The sequence below is a fragment of the Cervus canadensis genome, chromosome 21, assembly GCF_019320065.1.
Source record: "Cervus canadensis isolate Bull #8, Minnesota chromosome 21, ASM1932006v1, whole genome shotgun sequence".
NCBI classification, from domain to species: Eukaryota; Metazoa; Chordata; class Mammalia; order Artiodactyla; family Cervidae; genus Cervus; species Cervus canadensis.
The window spans coordinates 20,395,102-20,416,450 of record NC_057406.1 but is presented as its reverse complement, the minus strand read 5'-3'; the positions used below and the strand labels follow the sequence as shown (position 1 = coordinate 20,416,450).

Sequence of the window (21,349 nt, the reverse complement as noted above, 5' to 3'; positions counted from 1 at the left end):
ACTTTGTGTGTTAGTCGCTCAGTCTTGTCTGACTCTGTGACCCCATGGACTGTAGCCCACCAGGCTCTTCTGTCTACGGAATTCTCCAGGCAAGAATACTGGAGTGGGTTGCCGTTTCCTTCTCCAGGGGATCTTTCCGGCCCAAGGATCGAACCCAGGTCTCCTGCACTTCAGGCAGGTTCTTTACCATCTGAGCCACCAGCAAAGTCTCTGAATCTTAGAACTGACACTCTAAATCCCAGAGTAGTACTTGGTTGTGGTTGAAAAGAGGAAAACATCTCTTAACTTTACAGGAATGACTATATATATATAAAATCATTGTATATAGGCATCATATATTTATGTAATAGGTAATATATATGTATATATAGGCATCAGTGTCTTACTTAATAGGAAATGTCTAAAAAGGAAGCAGGAGCTGATAGAAATCTCTGAAAACGGGGTAATCTTGCCAGAGGAAGTGGTAAAGACTTTTTCACCTTTGTGATTTCCTTAGGGTGAAAGTATTTCATTTTAGCTGATAAGCTAGTTCCAGAATCATCCTGATTTTGGGGATGGGGGATAGGAAGCTCTAAGGGAGCTGAAACCCGCGTGGGTAACGTGAGCTCTCCCCCCGCTCCTGTAGTGTGGGCAGTGTTCCTTTAAGAAGGGTATGACGTAGAAACATGTAATGATGTGGAAGCCTGAGATGAAAAATGGCATTAACATGTCTGCATTCCTCAGGGTAGTTAATTCAGGCCGCTGTAACACACCATCTTACATTCCAGTGGCTTACTATAACACATTTTCTTCTTAAGGATGAGTTTGAGTGGGTGGCTCCCCTGGACAATTTTCTTCCCAGTGGCTTTTTTACCACCTGAACCACAAGGGAAGCCCTTCCCAGTGGCTTCTTAAAGGAATAACATCTCTTCCTGTGCTATGGGTCTGCTGTCCTTAATACCTAGTTTCAACTTGTCCTGCTATCAGCCAGCCAGTAGATGGAACAGTCTTCACTGTTCTGAAGAATTAAAAGGAAGGTCAGTAAAAATAAGATACTAGTGAAGGGGCAGGGGCTCCACGCAATCAAGCACAAATTTTGGCAGAGGGTTGCTGCTAATCATCAGCAGCAAATGTCTCAAATGATTTTAGCACTTTTCTAGATAACAGAAGATGCAAGAAACTGGGCTCATAAAATCATCTGAAAATATCTAACTATGTGAGTCCTGTTTGCTAGTTTTTCCCAGAACATGGAGAGCCTCATTCCTGGTGTCCACCCTGGACTCCTTTCAGGTGTGTGGAAGGTCAGGGGACTGCTGTGGTCAGGGGCTTCATCCTTGTAGAGCCAGATGGTGAGTGACAGTTTTTGGTTGGCAACATCTACTGTTCTTTCAGGGCTTCCCAGGTGGCTCAGTGGTAAAGAATCTGTCTGCCAATATAGGAGATGCAGATTTGATCCCTGGGTCAGGAAGATCCCCTGGAGGATAAAACGGCAACCCGCTCAAGTGTTTTTGCCTGTAAAGTCCCATGGATAGAGAAGCCTGGTGGGCTAGTCCCTGAGGTCGCAAGGAGTTGGACATGACCGAGCGACTGAGCATGCACCCATCGTTCTTTCAATGCCTGTGTATGTTAGTCGTGTCCGACTCTCTGCTACCCCATGGACTATATAGACTGCCAGGTTTCTCTGTCCATGGAATTATCCAGGCAAGGATACCAGAGTGGGTCACCATTTCCCCCTCCAGGGGATCTTCTTGACCCAGGGATTGAACCCAGGTCTTCTGCATTGCAGGTGGATGCTTTACCGACTGAACTACTAGGGAAGCCCTTCTTCCAATGCCCAAGACACTTCATTTAGGTGTGAGGCATCGCCACAGCGAGTCTCTTGTGAACTCTGTTTATAGCTTCCATCAACATTGTTCTGCTTTCATGTGCCATGCAAATCTTCTCCATAAGCCTCAGGGCCTGCGAAGCTGTGTACTATCCCCTGCTGCCCTCCTATGGTGAAGATGGATTGTTTTCAGATAAAGTTGGAAGAATCCATTTGCCTCACTTTTCTGTTAACTTCCCCTAAAACAGCTCTAAAGCAATGTTTGGAGCAATGTCTAGCAGTGTCTTAGGTAGACACAAGGTCTATGGTAGCATTTTTACCTTTGGTTTCTTTTTTTTTCCTGTTTTGTAAAATAACTATACAGTCATATTCACAGTTGCCTTTCCTTTGGCTAAGGTATTAGTTGTGAGGTCTTGGCCAAAGGACACAGACACAGGACTGAACATGGATCTATTTTCATTGGACAAAGCCTTCTTGCTCCCTGTCTCATGTAAATAGATTTCAGGAGGTCCATCCCACCAGTCTTCAAACTGGAATTCCTCAGTCATAGAATCAGACAAAATACACTAAATAACACGTGCTTGAGTGCTGTTATAGGTATTTAGAGGATCTTGTGAAGATTTGTGTGGACTAAACTACAGAATGAAGAAGTTCCTGGTGTATATTTCAGTGTGACTTCCCGTTGTTCAATACTTCAGTTCAGCCACTCAGTCGTGTCTGACTCTTTGCAACCCCATGGACTGCAGCATGCCAGGCTTCCCTGTCCATTACCAACTTCCGGAGCTTGCTCAAGCTCATGTCGATTGAGTCAATCATGCCATCCAAACATCTCATCCTCAGTCATCCCCTTCTCTTCCTGCCTTCAGTCTTGCCCAGCATCAGGGTCTTCTCCAGTGAGTCAGTTCTTTGCATCAAATGGCCAAAGTATTGGAGCTTCAGCTTCAGCCTCAGTCCTTCCAATGAATATTCAGGACTGATTTCCTTTAGGATTGACTGGTTGGATCTCCTTGAAGTTGAAGGGACTCTTTTTTTTTTTTTTTCCTTCATTTATTTTTATTAGTTGGAGGCTAATTACTTTACAATATTGTAGTGGTTTTTGTCATACATTGACATGAATCAGCCATGGATATACATGTATTCCCCATCCCGATCCCCCCTCCCACCTCCCTCTCCACCCGATTCCTCTGGGTCTTCCCAGTGTACCAGGCCCGAGCACTTGTCTCATGCGTCCAGCCTGGGCTGGTGATCTGTTTCACCCTAGATAATATACATGTTTCGATGCTGTTCTCTCGAAATATCCCACCCTCATCTTCACCCACAGAGCCGCTATGGAGAACAGTGTGGAGATTTCTTAAAAAACTGGGAATAGAACTGCCATATGACCCAGCAATCCCACTTCTGGGCAAACACACTGAGGAAACCAGATCTGAAAGAGTCACGTGCACCCCAATGTTCATTGAGGCACTGTTTATAATTGCCAGGACATGGAAGCAACCTAGATGCCCATCAGCAGATGAATGGATAAGGAAGCTGTGGTACATATACACCATGGAATATTACTCAGCCATTAAAAAGAATTCATTTGAATCAGTTCTAATGAGATGGATGAAACTGGAGCCCATTATACAAGGTGAAGTAAGCCAGAAAGATAAAGAGCAATACAGTATACTAATGCATATATATGGAATTTAGAAAGATGGTAACGATAACCCTATATGCAAAACAGAAAAAGAGACACAGATATACGAAGGGACTCTTAAGAGTCTTCTCCAATACCACAGTTCAAAAGTACCAATTCTTCGGCACTCAGCTTTCTTTATGGTCCAACTCTCACATCCATATATGACTATCGGAAAAACCATGGTTTTGACTAGACAGACCTTTGTTGGCAAAGTAATGTCTCTGCTTTTTTTTTTTTTTTATGTCTCTGCTTTTTAATATGCTATCTAGATTGGTCACAGCTTTTCTTCGAAGGAGAAAGTGTCTCTTAATTTTATGAATGCAGCCACCATCTGCAGTGATTTTGGAGCCCAACAAAATAAAGTCTGTCACTGTTTTCATTGTTTCCCCATCTATTTGCCATGAAGTGGTGGGACCAGATGCAATGGTCTTGGTTTTTTGAATACCGAGTTTTAAGCCAGCTTTTTCACTCTCCTCTTTCACTTTCATCAAGAGGCTCTTTAGTTCTTCTTCACTTTCTGCCATAAGGGTGGTATTATCTGCATATCTGAGGTTATTGATATTTCTCCCAGCAATCCTGATTCCAGCTTATGCTTCATCCAGCCCTGCATTTCACATGATGTACTCTGCATATAAGTTAAATAAGCAGGGTGACAATATACAGCCTTGATGTACTCCTTTCCCAATTTGGAACGAGTCTGTTGTTCCATGTCTGGTTGTAACTGTTGCTTCCTGACCTGCATACAGATTGCTCAGGAGGCAGGTCAGGTGGTCTGGTATTCCCATCTCCTTCAGAATTTTCCACAGTTTATTGTGATCCACACAGTCAAAGGCTTTGGTGTAGTCAATAAAGCAGAAGTAGATGTTTTTCTGGAACTCTTGCTTTTTCAATGATCCAATGGACGTTGGCAATGTGATCTCTGGTTCCTCTGCCTTTTCTAAATCCAGCTTGAACATCTGGAAGTTCTCAGTTCACATACTGTTGAAGCCTGGCTTGGAGAATTTTGAGCATTACTTTACTAGCGTGTGAGATGAGTGCAATTGTGAAGTAATTTGAATGTTCTTTGGCATTGCCTTTCTTTGGGATTGGAATGAAAACTGACCTTTTCCAGTCCTGTGGCCACTGCTGAGTTGTCCAAATTTGCTGGCATATTGAATGCAGCACTTTCAGAGCATCATCTTTTAGGATTTGAAATAGCTTACTGGAATTTCATTACTTCCACTAGCTTTGTTCGTAGTGATACTTCCTAAGGCCCACTTGACTTCACATTCCAGGATGTCTGGCTCTAGTTGAGTGATCACACCATCGTGGTTATCTGGGTCATGAAGATCTTTTTTGTATAGTTCTTCTGTATAGTCTTACCACCTCTTCTTAATATCTTCTGCTTCTGTTAGGTCCCTACCATTTCTGTCCTTTATTGTGCTCATCTTTGCATGAAATGTTCCCTTGGTATCAATAATTTTCTTGAAGAGCTCTCTAGTCTTTCCCATTCTATTATTTTTCTCTATTTCTTTGCATTGGCCACTGAGGAAGGCTTTCTTATCTCTCCTTGCTGTTCTTTGGAATTCTGCATTCAGATGGGTATTCTTTTCTCAGTTGTTTGTAAGGCCTCCTCAGACAACCATTTTGTCTTTTTGCATTTCTTTCTCTTGGGGATGGTCTTGATATCTGCCTCCTGTCACAAATGTCACAAACCTCTGTCCATAGTTCTTCAGGCACTCTGTCTATCAAATCTCATCCCTTGAATCTATTTGTCACTTGCACTGTATAATCATAAGGGATTTGATTTAGGTCATAACTGAGTAGTCTAGTGATTTTCCTACTTTCTTCAATTTAAGTCTGAATTTAGCAATAAGGAGGTCATGATCAGAGCCCCAGTCAGCTCTCGGTCTTGTTTTTGCTGACTGTATAGAGCTTCTCCATCGTCAGCTGCAAAGCATATAAGCAATATGATTTCAGTATTGACCATCTGGTGATGTCCATGTGTAGAGTCGTCTCTTGTGTTGTTGGAAGAGGGTGTTTGCTATTACCAGTGTGTTCTCTTGGCAAAACTGTTAGTCTTTGCCCCGCTTCATTTTGTACTCCAAGGCCAAACTTACCTGTTACTATAAGTATCTCTTGATTTCCTACTTTTGCATTCCAGTCCCCTATGCTGAAAAGGACATCTTTTTTTGGTGTTAGTTTTAGAAAGTCTTCTAGGTACTTCATAGAATCGTTCAACTTCAGCTTCTTCAGCATTAGTGGTTGGGACATAGACTTGAATTACTGTGATATTGAATGGTTTGTCTTGGGAATGAACAGAAATCATTCTGTCATTTTTGAGATTGCACCCAAATACTGCATTTCAGACTGTTTTGTTGACTATGATGGCTACTCCATTTCTTCTAAGTGATTCTTGCCTACAGTAGTACATAAATGGTCATCTGAATTAAATCCATTCCAGTCCATTTTAGTTCACTGATTTCTAAAATGTCGATGTTCACTCTTGCCATCTCCTGTTTGACCACTTTCAATTTACCATGATTCGTGGACCTAACATTCCAGGTTCCTATGCACTACTGTTCTTTACAGCATCAGACTGTATTTCCATCACCACTCACATCCACAACTGGGCATTGTGTTCACTTTGGCTCTGTCTCTTCATTCTTTCTGGAGTTATTTCTCCACTCTTCTCCAGTAGCATATGGGACACCTACCAACCTGGGGAGTTCATCTTTCAGTGTCATATCTTTTTGCCTTTTCATACTGTTCATGGGGTTCTCAAGGCAAGAACACTAAAGTGATTTTCCACTCCTTTCTCCAGTGGACCATGTTTTGTCAGAACTCTCCACCATGACCCATCCATCTTGGGTGGCCCTACATGGCATAGCTCATAGTTTCATTGAGATAGACAAGGCTGTGGTCCATGTGATCAGTTTGGTTAGTTTTCTGTGATTGTGGTTTTCATTCTGTCTGCCCTCTGATGGAGAAGGATAAGAGACTTATAGAAGTTTCCTGATGGGAAAGACTGACTTTGGGGGAAACTGGGTCTTGTTCTGAAGGGCAGGGTCTTACCAGTAAATCTTTAGTGTTATTTTCTCTTGATGGGAGGGGCTGTGTTTCCCCTCTCTTGTTTGGCCTGAGGCCAAACTATGGTAGTGGTAATGAGGATAATGTCGACCTTCAAAAGGACTTTTCATGCACTGTTGTATTCAGTGCCTTTGACCCTGCAGCAGGCCACTGTCGACTCACACCTCTGCTGGAGACTCCTGGACACTCACAGGCAAGTCTGGCTCAGCCTCTTGTGTGGACACTGTTCCTTTCTCCTGGCTCCTGGTGGGCACAAGATTTTGTCTGTGCCCTCCAAGAGTCTGTGTCCCCAGTCCTGTGAAGTTCTGTAATCAAATCCCACTGGCCTCCAACATCATATTACCTGGGGCTTCTCAGTCCCTTTGGCAGATCCCCAGGTTGGGAAATCTGTTGTTGGTCCTAGAGCTTTCTCAACAGTGTGAGAATTTATTTTGTGTAATTGTTCTGCAGCTTGTGGGTTGTCTGCTCAGTGGCTCTATGTTGGGGGCTAATGGTGACCTCCTCCAAGAGGCCTTATGCCACACACTGTGTGACCCAAGTCTGCTGCAGCCAGAGCCCCTGTCTCCACAGCAGGCCACCGCTGACCCACGTCTCCGCAGGGACAAACACTCAAAGGTCTGGCTCAGTCTCTGTGGGATCCCTGGGTCCTGGTGTGCACAAGGTTTTGTTTGAGCCCTCTGAGCATCTCTGGCAGGTATGGGGTTTGATTCTAAATGTGATTTCATCCCTTCTACCCTCTTGGTGGGCGTCTCCTTTGTCCTTGGACGTGGGGTATCTTTTTTTGGTGGGATCCAACATTTTCCTGTCGATGCATGTTCAGCAGCGAGTTGCAAATTTGCAGTTCTCGCAGAAGATGAGTGCACGTTCTTCTTTTCTTTAATATGACAAAACTTTTTATCAATTAAGGTAGAATTTAACTTAAAATCAAACCCAGGTCTCCCGCATTACAGGTGGATTCTTTGCCAGCTGAGCCACCAGGGAAGCCCAAGAATACTGGAGTGGATAGACCTACCCTTCTCCAGAAGATCTTGCTGACCCAGGAATCAAACTGAGGTCTCCTTCATTGCAGGCAGATTCTTTACCAGCTGAGCTACCAGGGAAGCCCGTTCAATACTTAACACTCAATAAATGCTGGCAGAGCAGAAAATGGGCATTCAATAAATGCTAATTGGGATTTCCCTGGTGGTATAGTGGATAAGAATCCACCTGCCAATGCAGGGGACTGTTCAATCCCTGGTATGGGATCCCACATGCCTCGGAGCAACAGAATCGGTGGGCCACAGCTACTGAAGCCTGCATGCCTAGAGTCTGCTTTGCCACAAGGGAAGCCACTGCCATGAGAAGCCCATCCACCCCAAAAAAGAGTGGCCCCCACTTACCGCAACTGGAGAAAGTCTGCATGCAGCAACGAAGGCCCAGGGCAGCCAAAAATAAATAAATCAGTGTATTTTAAGCTGATTGAATTAAGGGTGAGGTAGAAATAACCATCTGGTAAGGATGGATGAACTGAAGATTGCTGAAAATGAATAAGAGGGCCATAACTGTGAGTCAGAGGTAATAATGGAAATTATAAGAGAATGAACACTTGGAGAGAAGAGCAAAATAAGAATGATCCAGTCACCTTATTCACATGTAAATGTGTGGAACAAATCACACATGGATACCTCCTGCTTATATCTTTTGTTTAATGAAGATTTTCTATTTAGTATGTATGTTGGTGTTTCCATGTCTGAGCATTATTATTTCCAGAGTTCTCTCTATCTCAGAAAATTTAAAAATTCACCATTTATTGAATTGTTCATTAAGATTAGAGTATACATTTTTGAATCCCCTTTTGTTCTATCTATATATATTTAAAATTTTTTCTAGGTCTTAGAGGTTATAACTTTTGTGACTATGGTGACTCCTTTACAAAAAGGAGATATTTAAACAAAATTTGTGTATCAGAATGGGTATTCAGCAAAATACGCAGGTGTTGCAGGAATTACAAAAATGAGTATGCTACAGTCTCCACTTTGAGGAGATCAGGGTCCATGGGGAAGCTGAGTAGAAGAGGCCATATAACATAAAGCTCAGATTTGTTCATTTGGCTTTTATTCATCAGTTATGACATAAAGGATGGGAAGAAAATTTGACTGATGAGACGTCATTCTTTCATTTTTTTAAATTGAGGTAAAATTCACATAACATAAAATTAACCACCAACCATTCTTAAATGTACACTTCAGTGGCATGCAGTACAGTTCTTCCTATTTTAAAAGACCTATGAAGGAAATAAAACTATCAATAGCAAAGACTCCAGAGAACTGAAGTACCCCAGTCTTCAGATGCTTGACCTCACATGGTACCCAAATTCTTTCTAAGGATTCCCAGTTTCTGCTTGGTTTGCTAACAATGCTGAGCAAGTAAGCCATCTATACACAATGTGACCTATATTTCTTGAGTAGAACGTGTATTCGGTGCTAGTATCAAGTTTGGAGTTCTCCCAGCTGAGTATATTCTTCAGGGTCTCCTATGATTGTAAATTCCTTGTGGGCCAGTAACCTAAGTAGGTTGCTCATCACTGTATCCCTAGAGGAGAACCCAGCCATAGATTATTTTAAAAGCATTTGTGAATGATTGATTACTTACTCCTGAGATTTTTATGTTCAATTGTTCCCTGTCTATTGCCTCATGGTCAGTATTAACTGGTGCACTCAGTAAAGGTTTGGGGTTGCGATTGTCCCGGAGATCAAGGTCAAATCCTGGCCATTTTGAGTACCGAAGAAGGCAACTGTTATTGAGTCGCACAGAAGGTGGCGCTATTGCGCCTTATCGTGACTACATTTTCACCTGGACAGGCAGGTCTTCTATACCTGACCGTCCAGCAATCGCTTGAGAAGGAAATGAATAGGTTGATCAGCAACAATCCAGCTTTTACAGTTTCGGCAGAGGTTTCCTGCTGGTTCAGGTGTGGTGAGGCCCGGAAACCTCAGTGCCCACAGACTTTTCCTCTTGTGGGGAGCCCGCCCAAACTCCATCCTTTGCCGGCGGCCACGCCCTACGGTGGGAAGGAGGGACTGAAAAGCACTTCCTTGGGGCCGGCACTACTTGCCCTACCCAAAACGAGTTGTTGTTTGTTTGTTTTTTTTTCCCTTCCCTGGCTGAGCCAGTTTCCTCTGAAATACAGAGTGACCGGAGGAGGAACCGGAGGAGGGACAAGGTAGTGGAAACGGTTTGGGGGTATGAAGGGTGAGAGGAGGATGGTAGTGATGCAGTCAGGGGTGGACTTCGCTGTTTTGGGAAGAAAAAGAGGGAGGCGGCCGAAAGGGGGATGGCTGTGAGTGGCTGTTTGTATTTTGTGTGAACAAACAGCAATCACCAGGTGAATGAATCTGTACTTCTTCGGAACAGGCATCTCGCGGGTTTTGGCTTCTGTCTTTTTTTAAGACAGAATTTTGGCAATTTTCAGCAATTTGGGCAAGGAGAGAGACAGCCAGAAAGCGAAAGGATGAGGGGTCTCTGTGTATTCCTGGAGAGGAAGCCATCCAGAGAGGGGAGATAGAAACAGTTAAGTACAGGAATTACTTGTCAAAGGCCAGTAAGGTCGTTCAGCCCGCCTTTGGGCTCAGCTCAGGTCCTCTTCTGCTAAGCACAATTAAGAATGGTAATTATCTCTTGGAGTTGTTGTGATATTTAAATGAGATAATACCTGTAATTATGCTTAAAAATTGTATAGTGTGATATGCTATTCTTTGTTTACCGGAATTTCGGTTTTCTTCTTAATTTGTTTTCTCTTTTTCTTTGTATTGAAGTGTAGTTGATTTAAAGTACTGTATTAGTATCAGATGTGCAGCATAGTGATTGATTTTTTTATAGTATTTTTATAGGTTTCAATTACCTCATTAAAAGTTATTACAAAATAATGGCTATAATTCCCTGTGCCGTGCAGTATGCTTGTCTATTTTATACTGACTAGTTTGTGTCTCTTAATCCTCTACTCCTGTCTTGACCTTTCTCCCTTCTCTTTCCCCACTGGTAACTACTAGTTTGTTTTCTTATCTGTGGGTCTGTTTTGTTTTGCTATATACATTCATTTGTTTTATTTTTTATATTCCACAAGTAAGTGTGAATACAGTATTTGTCTTTGTCTGACTTATTTCACTGCATAATATTCTCTAGGTTCATCTATGTTGCTGCAAATGGCAGAATTTCATTCTTTTTTATGGCTTAGCAATACTGAGTAAAATTACTCAGCTATATATCTCTGTGTGTGTGTGTGTATTTATTTATTTATACCATGTCTTTTTTATCCACTTATCTGTTAATTGCCACTTGGGTTGCTTCTATTGCAATATACTTTGTATATTGTACCTAATGCTGCCTTGAACATTGGGGTACACGAATCTTTTCAAATTAGTGTGTTTGTGTTTCCAGATAGACATCCAGGAGTGGAACTGCTGGGTAATATGGTGGTTCTAGGGCTTGCCAGGTCTCTCAGTGGTAAAGAATCCACCTGCAAATGGAGAGGTAGGTTTGATCCCTGGATTGGGAAGATCCCCTGGAGAAAGAAATGGAAATCCATTCCACTGTTCTTGCCTGGGAAATCCCATGGACAGAGGGGCCTGGTGGGCTGCAGTTCATGGGGTCACAAAATAGTCAGACATGACTCAGAGACTAAACAGCAAGAGTGTCAGTCTATGTTTAGTTTTTTGAGGAACATCCATATTGTTTCCATAGCAGCTACACCAATTTTTGTTTCTGCCAAGGGTGTACAAGAGTTCCCTTTTTTCTGCATCCTTTCCAACATTTGTTATTTACAGCCATTCTGACAAGTGTGCGGTTATAATGATTTTGATTTGCATTTTCCTGCTGATTAGTGTTGTTGGGCATCTTTTCATGTGCCTCTTAGCAATCTGTATGTCTTTGGGAAAATGTCTACTTAGGTCTTCTGACCATTTTTTGATAGGTTACTTTTTAATATTGAGTTATGTGAACTGTTTGTATATTTTGGATATTATTAAGCCTTTGTTAGCTGTATCATTTTTAGACATTTTCTTCCATTCCGTACATTGTCTTTTTGTTTTTTGGTGCTTCCTTTGCTGTGCAAAAGCCTCTAAGTTCAATTAAGTTCCATTTTTTTTTTGCTTTGATTTCTTTTTTTATTTTTATTTTTGCTTTTATTTCCTTTGTCTTAGGAGAATGATACAAGATAATATCATCATAATTTGTGTCAAAGAGTGTTCTACTTATGTTCTCTTTTAGAAGTTTTATGATTTCAGGTCTTACATTTTGGTCTTTAAACCATTCTGAATTTATTCTTGCATAAGGAAATGTTCTGATCTCACTGCTTAAAGTTGTTGTTATTCAGTGTCTGATTCTTTGTGACCCCCATGGGCTGCAGCAGGCCAGGCCTTCTCATCCCTCACTGTCTCCCACAGTTTGACCAAGTTCATGCCCACTGAGTCAACGATACTGTACTATTTTGATTACTATAGATTTGCTGTCTAGTCTAAAGTCAGGAAGAGTGATTCTTCCAGGTCTGTTCTTCTTTCTCAAGATTGGTTATTTGGGCTCTTTTGTGTTTCTATAACAATTTCTTAACCATTTGTTCAACTTCCATGAAGAATGATTTGATGGCATCACCGATCAATGGACATGAACCTGGGAAAACTCCAGGAGATGATGAGGCACAAGGAGGCCTGGTGTGCTGTAGTCCCTGGGGTTACAAAGAGTGGGACATGACTTGGTGAACAACAATTGTAAAAAATGCCATTGATATTTTGGCAGAGATTGTATTGAATCTGTAAATTGCCTTGGTTAGTATGGTAATTTTAACAATATAAATTCTTCCAATTCAGGAACATGATATAGCTTTTCATCTGTTTGTGTCATCTTCAGTTTCCTTCATCAGCATCTTATAGTTTTTGGAGTACATTTCTTTTGTCTCCTTAGACAGGTTTATTCCTAGGTGTTTTATTCTTTTTGAAATGATTATAAATGAGTTTTGATCCCCTTCCCTCTCTCTTCTCTCTCTGGAAGCCCTTTAATGCAAATATTGTTGCACTTAATCTTATCCAAGAGACCTCTTAGGTTGATTTTATTTTTTTAAATTTTCTTCCCTTTTTGCTTTTATGATGGAGTGATTTCCATTATTCTATCTTACAGATCACTTATGCATTCTTCCTTACCACTTAATCTGCTATTTATTCTTTCTACTGTGCTTTTTGTTATTGAATTCTCCATTTTTTAGAGGTTTTAAAAGTATTTTCTAGTTAAAATTCTCACTGTGTTCATTTATTCCCTTTCCTAATTTAGTTAACATTCTTATTACTAATGCTTTGAATTCTTTCTCTGGTAATTGCTTACTTCTTTTTTTTTTTTTTTCAGAGTATTTTTCTTGCTGTTTCAGTTGAGAGCAGTTCCTCTGCCTTTTTGTTTTTTTTGGTTTGACTTTCTCTGACCTAAATTGAGGTGAAACAGTTACCTCTGCAGTCTTAAAGGGGTGTTCTTGTGTGGGAGCATTTCTGTGTAGACTATGCCCTATGCCTTTGGTGGGAGAACTGGATTTAGTGTGGATGTAATCACATCTTTCCTCAGGGTGTGCTAGAAGCTGCCATCCTGAGAAGAGGTCAGGCTGGACATGGAGGGTATGTCCATGAGGTATGAGGGGGCACTTCCCCTCTTCCCAGTGGCCATCACTGCTCTATTGTGGATAAGGACTGATTCCAAGTTGCTGAAGCCGAAGCCCTGAGGGCTGGGCCAAGCTGGCTCTCTTTCCTTTTGTTTATTTTCTAAATGTTATTTATTTATGTATTTCGGCTGTGCTGTCCCTCTGTTGCCTCTCAGGCTTTTCTCTGGTTGCAGCGAGCAGGGCTAGGCTTCGCTGTGGTGTTTGGGCTTCTCATTGCGGTGCTTCTCTCATTGAAGAGCAAGGGCTCTAGGGCGCTTGGGCTTCAGTAGTTGCGGCTCGTGAGCTCAGTCACTGGGGCTGCCGGGCTCTAATCACAGGCTCCGCAGAGGTGGCACATGGGCTTAGTTGCTCCACAACATGTGGTATCTTCCTGGACCAGGGACTGAACCCGTGTCTCCTGCATTGGCAGGTGGATTCTTTACCGCTGAGCCACTAGGGAAGCCCCTGTTTCCTGTGAGTGTGTGTTTTCCCCTCTCTTTTTTCTGGGACCCTTGTCCTCCAGGGAGTAGTGCTGAAGCAAGGGGATCCATGGGGTCTGTCCACTCATTCCAGTCAAGGACAGAGATCCGAATTGTCTCTGGTGTGCTGCCTGGGCCGATGCCTGCAGTCCTTTCCCTCATTCTGCTCAGATGTAGCTTTGGGTTCAAGTCCCTTTGTCCCTCACGGCTGATACTGCCCCTCCCTGTTGTGGAGCGTCACCTCAGGGCAGGCAGGGCTCACAGGAACCTGAGGTATTTACTGGGGAGTGAGCTGGGGCGGGGGCTTCCCTGGTGGCTCAGTGGTAAAGAATCCGCCTGCAATGCAGGAGCCTCAGGCTCGATCCCTGAGTTGGGAAGATCCGCTGGAGGAGGGCATAGCAACCCACTCCAGTGTTCTTGCCTGGAGAATCCCATGGACAGAAGAACCTGGCAGGCTCAGTCCCTGGGGTCACGAAGAGTCGGACATGACTGAAATGACTTGGAGGGCAGGCAGGAGCTGTGGTGGGTTGGCCACCTCAAAGATCTGGGCTGCTTCTGAGGTACTGTTGAATAAGCTCTGACAATGGCTCCTGCTGCCTCACCCAGGCTCTGCCCCACCCAGGTCACCTCTGAGTTTCCCACAGCTGAACTTGCCTCCTGGTCATGGCCACCCAGATCTAGTGTCACGCTATGACCCAGGGTAAATGGTGGCTGGCTCGTTCTCTCTGCTTCAGCTGGGGCATGCACCCAGGCTATCTCGGGAAAATTGGGGCCACTGCACCTCCACTCCACCTGTGGGGGCAGGCCAGCACATGTGCATGCCTCATGAGTAAGTCCAGGTTCCTCACTGCTCTCCTGTTAGTCCTGGTGGTCTTCCCACATGCCAAGGGGACTCATCTTCCCCACAGAGGCCCCCAGGACTGGGGTGCCCATATGTGGCTTGAACTGCCCACTCCCCAGCATGGCTGTCCACCCGTGTGATCTTCCTTTTCCTCCCAAGTCCTGATCTGATCACTTTTCCTCTCTTCTTACTGGATTAAGTGTGATTCTTTCTTATAGCCTTGGTTGTGCAGGAACTTGGTTTCTGTCAGTCTCTAGTTTTCAGTGAGAATTGTTCCATATGTAGATGAATCTTAGATGTGTTCATAGGGGAGGTGCTCTCCACTTTCTCCTACTCCACCATCTTGATGCCATCTCTTTCTTCCCTTTTGCTGTTTTTTTTTTTTTTTTTTTAAGATTTTTAAAGATATGGACCATATGTTTAAGTCTTTATTGAGTTTGTTATAATATTGCTTCTGCTTTATGTTTTGACTTTTTGGCCTCGAGGCATGTGGGAGCTTAGTCTCCTGACCAGGGATTGAACACACACCCAATGCATTAGAAAGTGGATTCTTAACCACTGGGCCACCAGGGAAGTTCCTCTTCTTCTTAATTTGTTATTCCTTTTCATAAGTCCCTCAACCTTATTCCCATTTTGTCTCCTTTCTTACCTTTTTATTTCTGTGATTGTGGACTCTTGTTATGAATCCTCTCCTCCTCTGAGCTGTTCACAAATTTGAAACCAAGCTTTCTTCCCACTAGTTACTGACAGTTATTGGTAGTTGTGGTGATAAAGGCATTAAGCTACTGTAATGTGTAACAAACCCACACTGAAATTCACCTGGAAAAAGCCCTGTTTCCAATTGTTAGGGATAGAGCTAGGAGGAAAATAGCCAAAGTCCCCAAATTCTTGTTTTCATGAAGACTTCCATGCCTCTCTTCTAGCTCCCCACCAGGCTACCTCTCTGTGTCTGCTTCCAGGCTGTGCTAATGAAAGGGCTTGGGCTTCTCTGGTGGCTCAGTGGTAAAGAATCTGCCTGCAGCTCAGGAACCACCGGAGATGTGGGTCTGATCCCTGGGTCAGGAATATCCCTGGAAAGGGGCATGGCAACCCACTCCAGTATTCTTGCCTGGACAATCCCCATGGATAGAAGAGCCTGGCAGGCTTCAGTCCATAGGGTCGAAAAGAGTCACACAGGACTGAAGCAACTTGGCATGCATGCACTCAGGCAATAAAAGGGCATAGAGAAGCTGAGTGGGCCATCAAGGGAATTACTATCTGGTTGGAAAGAAACTGGTGACTGTAGGCAAACTGATTAAGTACTGAATAAGTAGGGGAGGTATTCAGTCTTTGTATTAGCCTATCATCTGCGGAAAATAAAAGTAGAAGGGAATAAGTGTACACAAAGGAAAAGGAGATATCACACAGATACCTGTGTAGCGTGGAAAGAGTCTTGTGTAGAATGGAAGGAGTCCAAGGACCTGAAATCTGTTTTAAGCACTGGCACTCGTTTTGTGAGCCAAGAACAAGGTATTACGTCAGTGTGCTTTATTGTTTTATTGTGATTATTATCTTTCTGTCTTAGAAAATGAAGGGTTCAGATAGACTGGCAAATCTTGGGAGCATCTTCGATTAAAAAAATTAGTCTTTTATTTTTGAATTTCTTGTAAGTTCTCTGAGTTTCCTAACCAGAATGATCATGAGGCGAATAGGTTAGAATTTAGCTGCAGAGACTGTCAGCTCTGGATAAGGAAAAGGAAGTGGGGATGAAGTGAAGGGGTTCCTATCCATGCTTTGACTTCAGCTCAATTTCCTAAAGTTACTGTTATGCTTCTAAGCTCAGGGGGTCTTCTCCACAACTTTCCCCTGCCTACAACTCCAGGTGAACTGGGCAATGTATACTCCAGCTATACCATGCTGTGAAAGTCACTTCTAAAGAGTGAGATTCCAGGAAACCAGGGTTTCCTTGATGCTCATGCTTTTTTTTACCCTCATCAGTCTAAGTTATATCTCAGATTTTAAGTATTAGGTTTGCCCCCTCCACATCTGCTGCTGCTGCTGCTGCTAAGTCGCTTCAGTCGTGTTTGACTCTGTGCCAACCTCACAGACGGCAGCCCACCAGGCTCTGCCGTCCCTGGGATTCTCCAAGCAAGAACACTGGAGTGGGGTGCCATTTCCTTCTCCAATGCATGAAAGTGAAAAGTGAAAGTGAAGTCGCTTAGTCGTGTCCAACCCTTAGCGACCCCATGGACTGCAGCCTACCAGGCTCCTCTGTCCAGGGGATTTTCCAGGCAAGAGAACTGGTGTGGGTTGCCATTGCCTTCTCCGCCACCACACCTAATCTGCACTTAATTTGTTTTCTAATTTATAATAATAACCCTTTCTGGCATTGAGGTAGCCAGTTGCCAACATAACTAATTATTTTTCTTCTTAATTAAAGTATAACTGACCTACAACACTATGTTAGTTCCAGGTGGACAAAATAGTAATTTGATAATTCTATGCATTTCAAAATGATCAATACAATAAGTCTAGTTATCATACAAAGTTATTACAATATTATTGACTATATTCTCCATGTTATATATTTCATCCACATGACTCATTTATTTTATAACAGGAAGTCTCACCTATTTCACCCATCACCTCATCCTCTTCCCCTTTGGCTACTACCTGTTTTTGTCTGTATCTGTGAGTATATTTCTGTTTTGCTAGGTTTAGTCATTTGCTTTCTTTTTTAGATTTCACATATAAGTGAAATCATATGGTATTTGTCTTTCTCTGTATGATTTATTTCACCTACCATGATACCTTCTATATCCATTAATGTTATCATAAATGGTAAGATTTCATTCTTTTCATGACAGAGTAATATTCCATTCTCTGTATCTATCTGTGTATCTATCTCACATATTCTTTATCCATCCACCTATTTAGGCCTTCCTTGATAGCTCAGTTGGTAAAGAATCCACCTGCAGTGCAGGAGACCCCAGTTCAATTCCTGGATCAGGAAGATCCACTGGAGAAGGGATAGGCTACCCACTCCAGTATTCTTGGGCTTTCCTTATAGCTCAGCTGGTAAAGAATCCACCTGCAATGCAGGAGACCTGGGTTCAATCCCTGGGTTGGGAAGATCCCCTGGAGAAGCGAAAGGCTACCCACTCCAGTATTTTGGCCTGGGAGAATCCATGAACTGTATAGTCTATGGGGTCACAAAGGGTCAGACAGGACTGAATGACTTTCACTTTCACTTCCATACACTATTTATGGACACTTAGGCTATTTCCATACCTTGGTTATTATGAACAATGTTGTAATTAATATGTGGTGTGTATATCTTTTTGAATTAGTAATTTTTCCCTCAGAAAAATACCCTGGAGGGGAATTGCTGGATCATATGGTAATTCTATTTTTATTTTTTGAGGAAACTCCATACTATTCTCCATAGTATTTGTACCAGTTTACATTCCCATCAACCATGTAGAAGGGTTTCCTTTTTTGCACACTCCCTCCTTACTGATTCTCTAGATGATCTGTCCATTGATGTAAGCAGGGTGTTAAAGTTCTCCTGTTATTGTTGATGATCAATACCCTAAACTATTGGGTATATATTGCTTATCTCCATTTAGTTTTGTTCTTCTTCTGGTGTTTTATTTTGTTTCTTTATTTGGAGTGTATTCCTCTGTAACCTCATTTTGTCTAATTCTCTGTGTTTATTTATATAAACTAACACAGCATTTGTGTGTTAGTCGCTTAGTCATGCCCAACTCTTTGCGACCCCATGGACTGTAGCCTGCCAGGCTCCTCTGTCCATGGAATTCTCCAGGCAAGAATATTGCAGTGGGTAGCCATTCTCTTCTCCAGGGGATCTTCACAACCTAGGAATTGAACCTGGGTCTTCTGCATTGCAGGCTGATTCTTTACATCTGAGCCACCAGTGAAGCTATGAAAGTGAAGTAAAAGTCATTCAGTCATGTCCTACTCTTTGCGACCCCATGGACTATACAGCCCATAGAATTCTCCAGGCCTGAATATGGAATGGGTAGCCTTTCCCTTCTCCAGGGGATCTTCCCAACCCAGGGACTGAACCCAGGTCTCCCACATTACAGGCAGATTCTTTACCAGCTGAGACACCAGGGAAGCCCGACTCCAAGAATACTGGAGTGGGTGGCCTGTCTCTTCTCCAGCAGATCTTCCCAACCCAGAAATCAAACTGCAGTCTCCTGCCTTGCAGGCCGATTCTTTACCAGCTGAGCTACCAGGGAAGTCCTACCGACCTTGAAAGCCATATATTCTGGGTACTTGTCTTTCTAGTGGTTCAGGAACCCTAAGCTTGGGAGCCTCGTTTGGGACTCGGAATCCCACTGCTTGGTAAGAAATTCTGTAATAGTTACTATCCTCCAGTTGGTGGGGTACCCAGTTAAAGGCGTGGGTCTTGACTTCTCCTACTCTGCTTCTCCTACTCATCATCCTTCTTGTAGCTTTAGTTGTCAAAAACCTTTCCTGCTCTTCCTGAGGTCATTTTTATCTATAGTTGCTCTGTAAATAGTTATAATTTTGGTGTCCCAGTGATAGGAGGTGAGTTCAGGTTCTCTTACTCTGCCCTCTGGGCCTCACCACCTGAATAACACCAGTTTCTGGTTTGTTTGTGTGTGTGGTTTTGTTTTTTTTTTTTTGGCTATACCATGCAACATGTGGGATCTCCCATAGTCTCCAACCAGGGATCAAACCCGTCCCCACATGCACTGTAAGTGTGGGATCTTAGCCACTAAATTGCTACAGAAATTCCTCAGTAAAACCAATTCTTAACAACTGAGTGATCACAGCATCTTGAATTTTTTATACCTACAGATTTACACTTTTATGGACTAAATTACTGGTAAGAATGATAAATGAGAAGAAATCCTGCTTTCATTTTTTTCTTATACAGCTGTTAACATCTTTCACCTCCAGTCATAGTAAACTACCCTATTTTTACGCGTGTAACAGTGTGTATATACATAACTTGTATTTTGTCAGTTAACAAAATACATAGAAATATGGTGCTGCTTTCAGAACATTGGTCTAAATTAAAATTATTGTATGTATGTAATTCTGGGTTATGTTAGAATTCTACTAAGAAATTGTAGGGGATGCTAAAGTTTAAGGAAAAAAAGTGCTTCAAAGGGCCATTGTTGTTTAGTTGCTCATTTGTATCCAACTCTGAGACCCCATGGACTGCAGCCTACCAGGCTCCTCTGTCCATGGGATCTGGTATGAATACTGGAGTGAATTGCCATTTCCTTCTCCAGGGAATCTTCCTGACCCAGGGATTGAGTCTGTGTCTCCTGTTTGGTAGGTGGATTCTTTACACTGAACCACATGCACTGTGGCCATAGGAAAATGTCAATAATACATATATAATATTCATATTTGAAGTCAGTTAGCTTCCTGGGGAAAACTTCAAAATTATTAGGTTTCACCAGAGCATCAGTTTTGAATGATTTAACCAAATGTACTGTCTTGTTAGGTACACATGGGCTGTTGTGTTGAACAACTCTGGGAGACACCGTAGATGTTATATTCATATTATGCTGTCACCTGAATGATGAAAAATATTTGCCAAAGATGATAATTTGGAGTTTAGAGAAGATGACTCTAAGCAGGTTTTGGGTTTTTTTTTCTGATACTAATCAGTTTTCAAGACCCATCGTAGACCAAACCACCCTGAGTTTGTGTCCTTAAGATCAGCTTCTCCAAAGTCACTTTTAAGTCTGATAGGGTTGGCTTAGCCCAGACAGAGCAAGTGTCCACTGCCCCTTGCTTAAGTATTGTGTGATGTCGCACCAGCCAGAGGCCAAAGTCAGTGCTGCCTCAGACTAGTTAAAGGCTACAGCAGCAGGGAAGGGCTTGTTTATCTGAGTAGAAGTGACAGGCTTGGCTTGTGGTTCAAGGAAGGGGGCGGGGAGCTAAGGGAATGCTGAAAATCTGTCTTGACTGCCTTGCTTTCCATCAGATTTATAAGCAAACACCACAGATCCAACCAGTCTGGTTTGAAGCTGCCCTGCTACCTCCATGGTCTTTCCCCAGGGGTCCCAATCCCTGACCCCTTTAGTGTTCTTTGGGGCTGACCTCTTAGTATGAATCAAAATGAGTTTTGGTGGAGGAATAAATAAGCAGAATATTCACTGGAACATTCTTAAAGCCCTGCAGTGCCAGCAATGAAAATACAACTGGAATGTAAAGTCTCTTCAACCTCAGAAATGTATGCGGTAGATTTCCTAAGGTTAATTCAGACACATATACAACCCAAAGGCTTGACAGGCAGAAGAAACTATGAAACTGTAGGCACATGATGAATTCTAAGAACTACGATCATCTTCCTTATCCTCATCCATACAAAACTGGATAAATAGAGATCCAATACCCAGTCAGCCCTTTTTTTTTTTTTCCCCAGTCAGCCTTTTAAAGGGTGGAAAATTGTAATGAAAGAGGACCAGATGAACATTCAAGGTACACAAGGCTAGTCTTAGCTCAAGTGCTAATTAGCTGTTGGAAAACACCTGAACCATGGGCCTGTTTCCTCATCAGCTAGTTACGGAGGCTAGGTTTTTTTGATTGATTTCAAAAGGCTCTTCCGATTGTACATGTTTAGAATTCATTTGTGGGATTCATGTTGCATCTCATAGTGTTCTTGTAAAGCAGACTAAGAAATGGAAGGCAGTGTTGCTCTTTTCAGAGTTTCTTTAGCAGGGAGGTGTGTCTGAAGTGGCCCAGGAGATAGCGCTGGTTTCTTCAATTACAGTGTGGGAGGAGAATGATTTTTTGACACTGAGAGTTGAACTTGGCATGTTTGCATCCCTTC

At 42.6% G+C, this 21,349-nt stretch overlaps 1 protein-coding gene across 4 annotated transcripts in view; it reads left to right on the top strand.

Annotated features, from left to right (window-relative positions):
• The first annotated feature begins 9,473 nt into the window (after positions 1 to 9,473).
• The window catches only part of STYK1 (serine/threonine/tyrosine kinase 1), a 49,984-nt gene continuing 38,108 nt past the window's right edge, over positions 9,474 to 21,349 (top strand). For 2 of the 4 annotated variants that reach the window (XM_043441613.1, XM_043441617.1), the window contains exon 1: positions 9,474 to 9,756. The gene's annotated coding sequence lies outside the window, so the exon portion shown is untranslated. Of the gene's footprint in view, positions 9,757 to 10,083; positions 10,104 to 18,780; positions 18,877 to 21,349 lie in introns of those variants that run through there. The other 2 variants (XM_043441615.1, XM_043441616.1) reach the window with 2 other exon arrangements.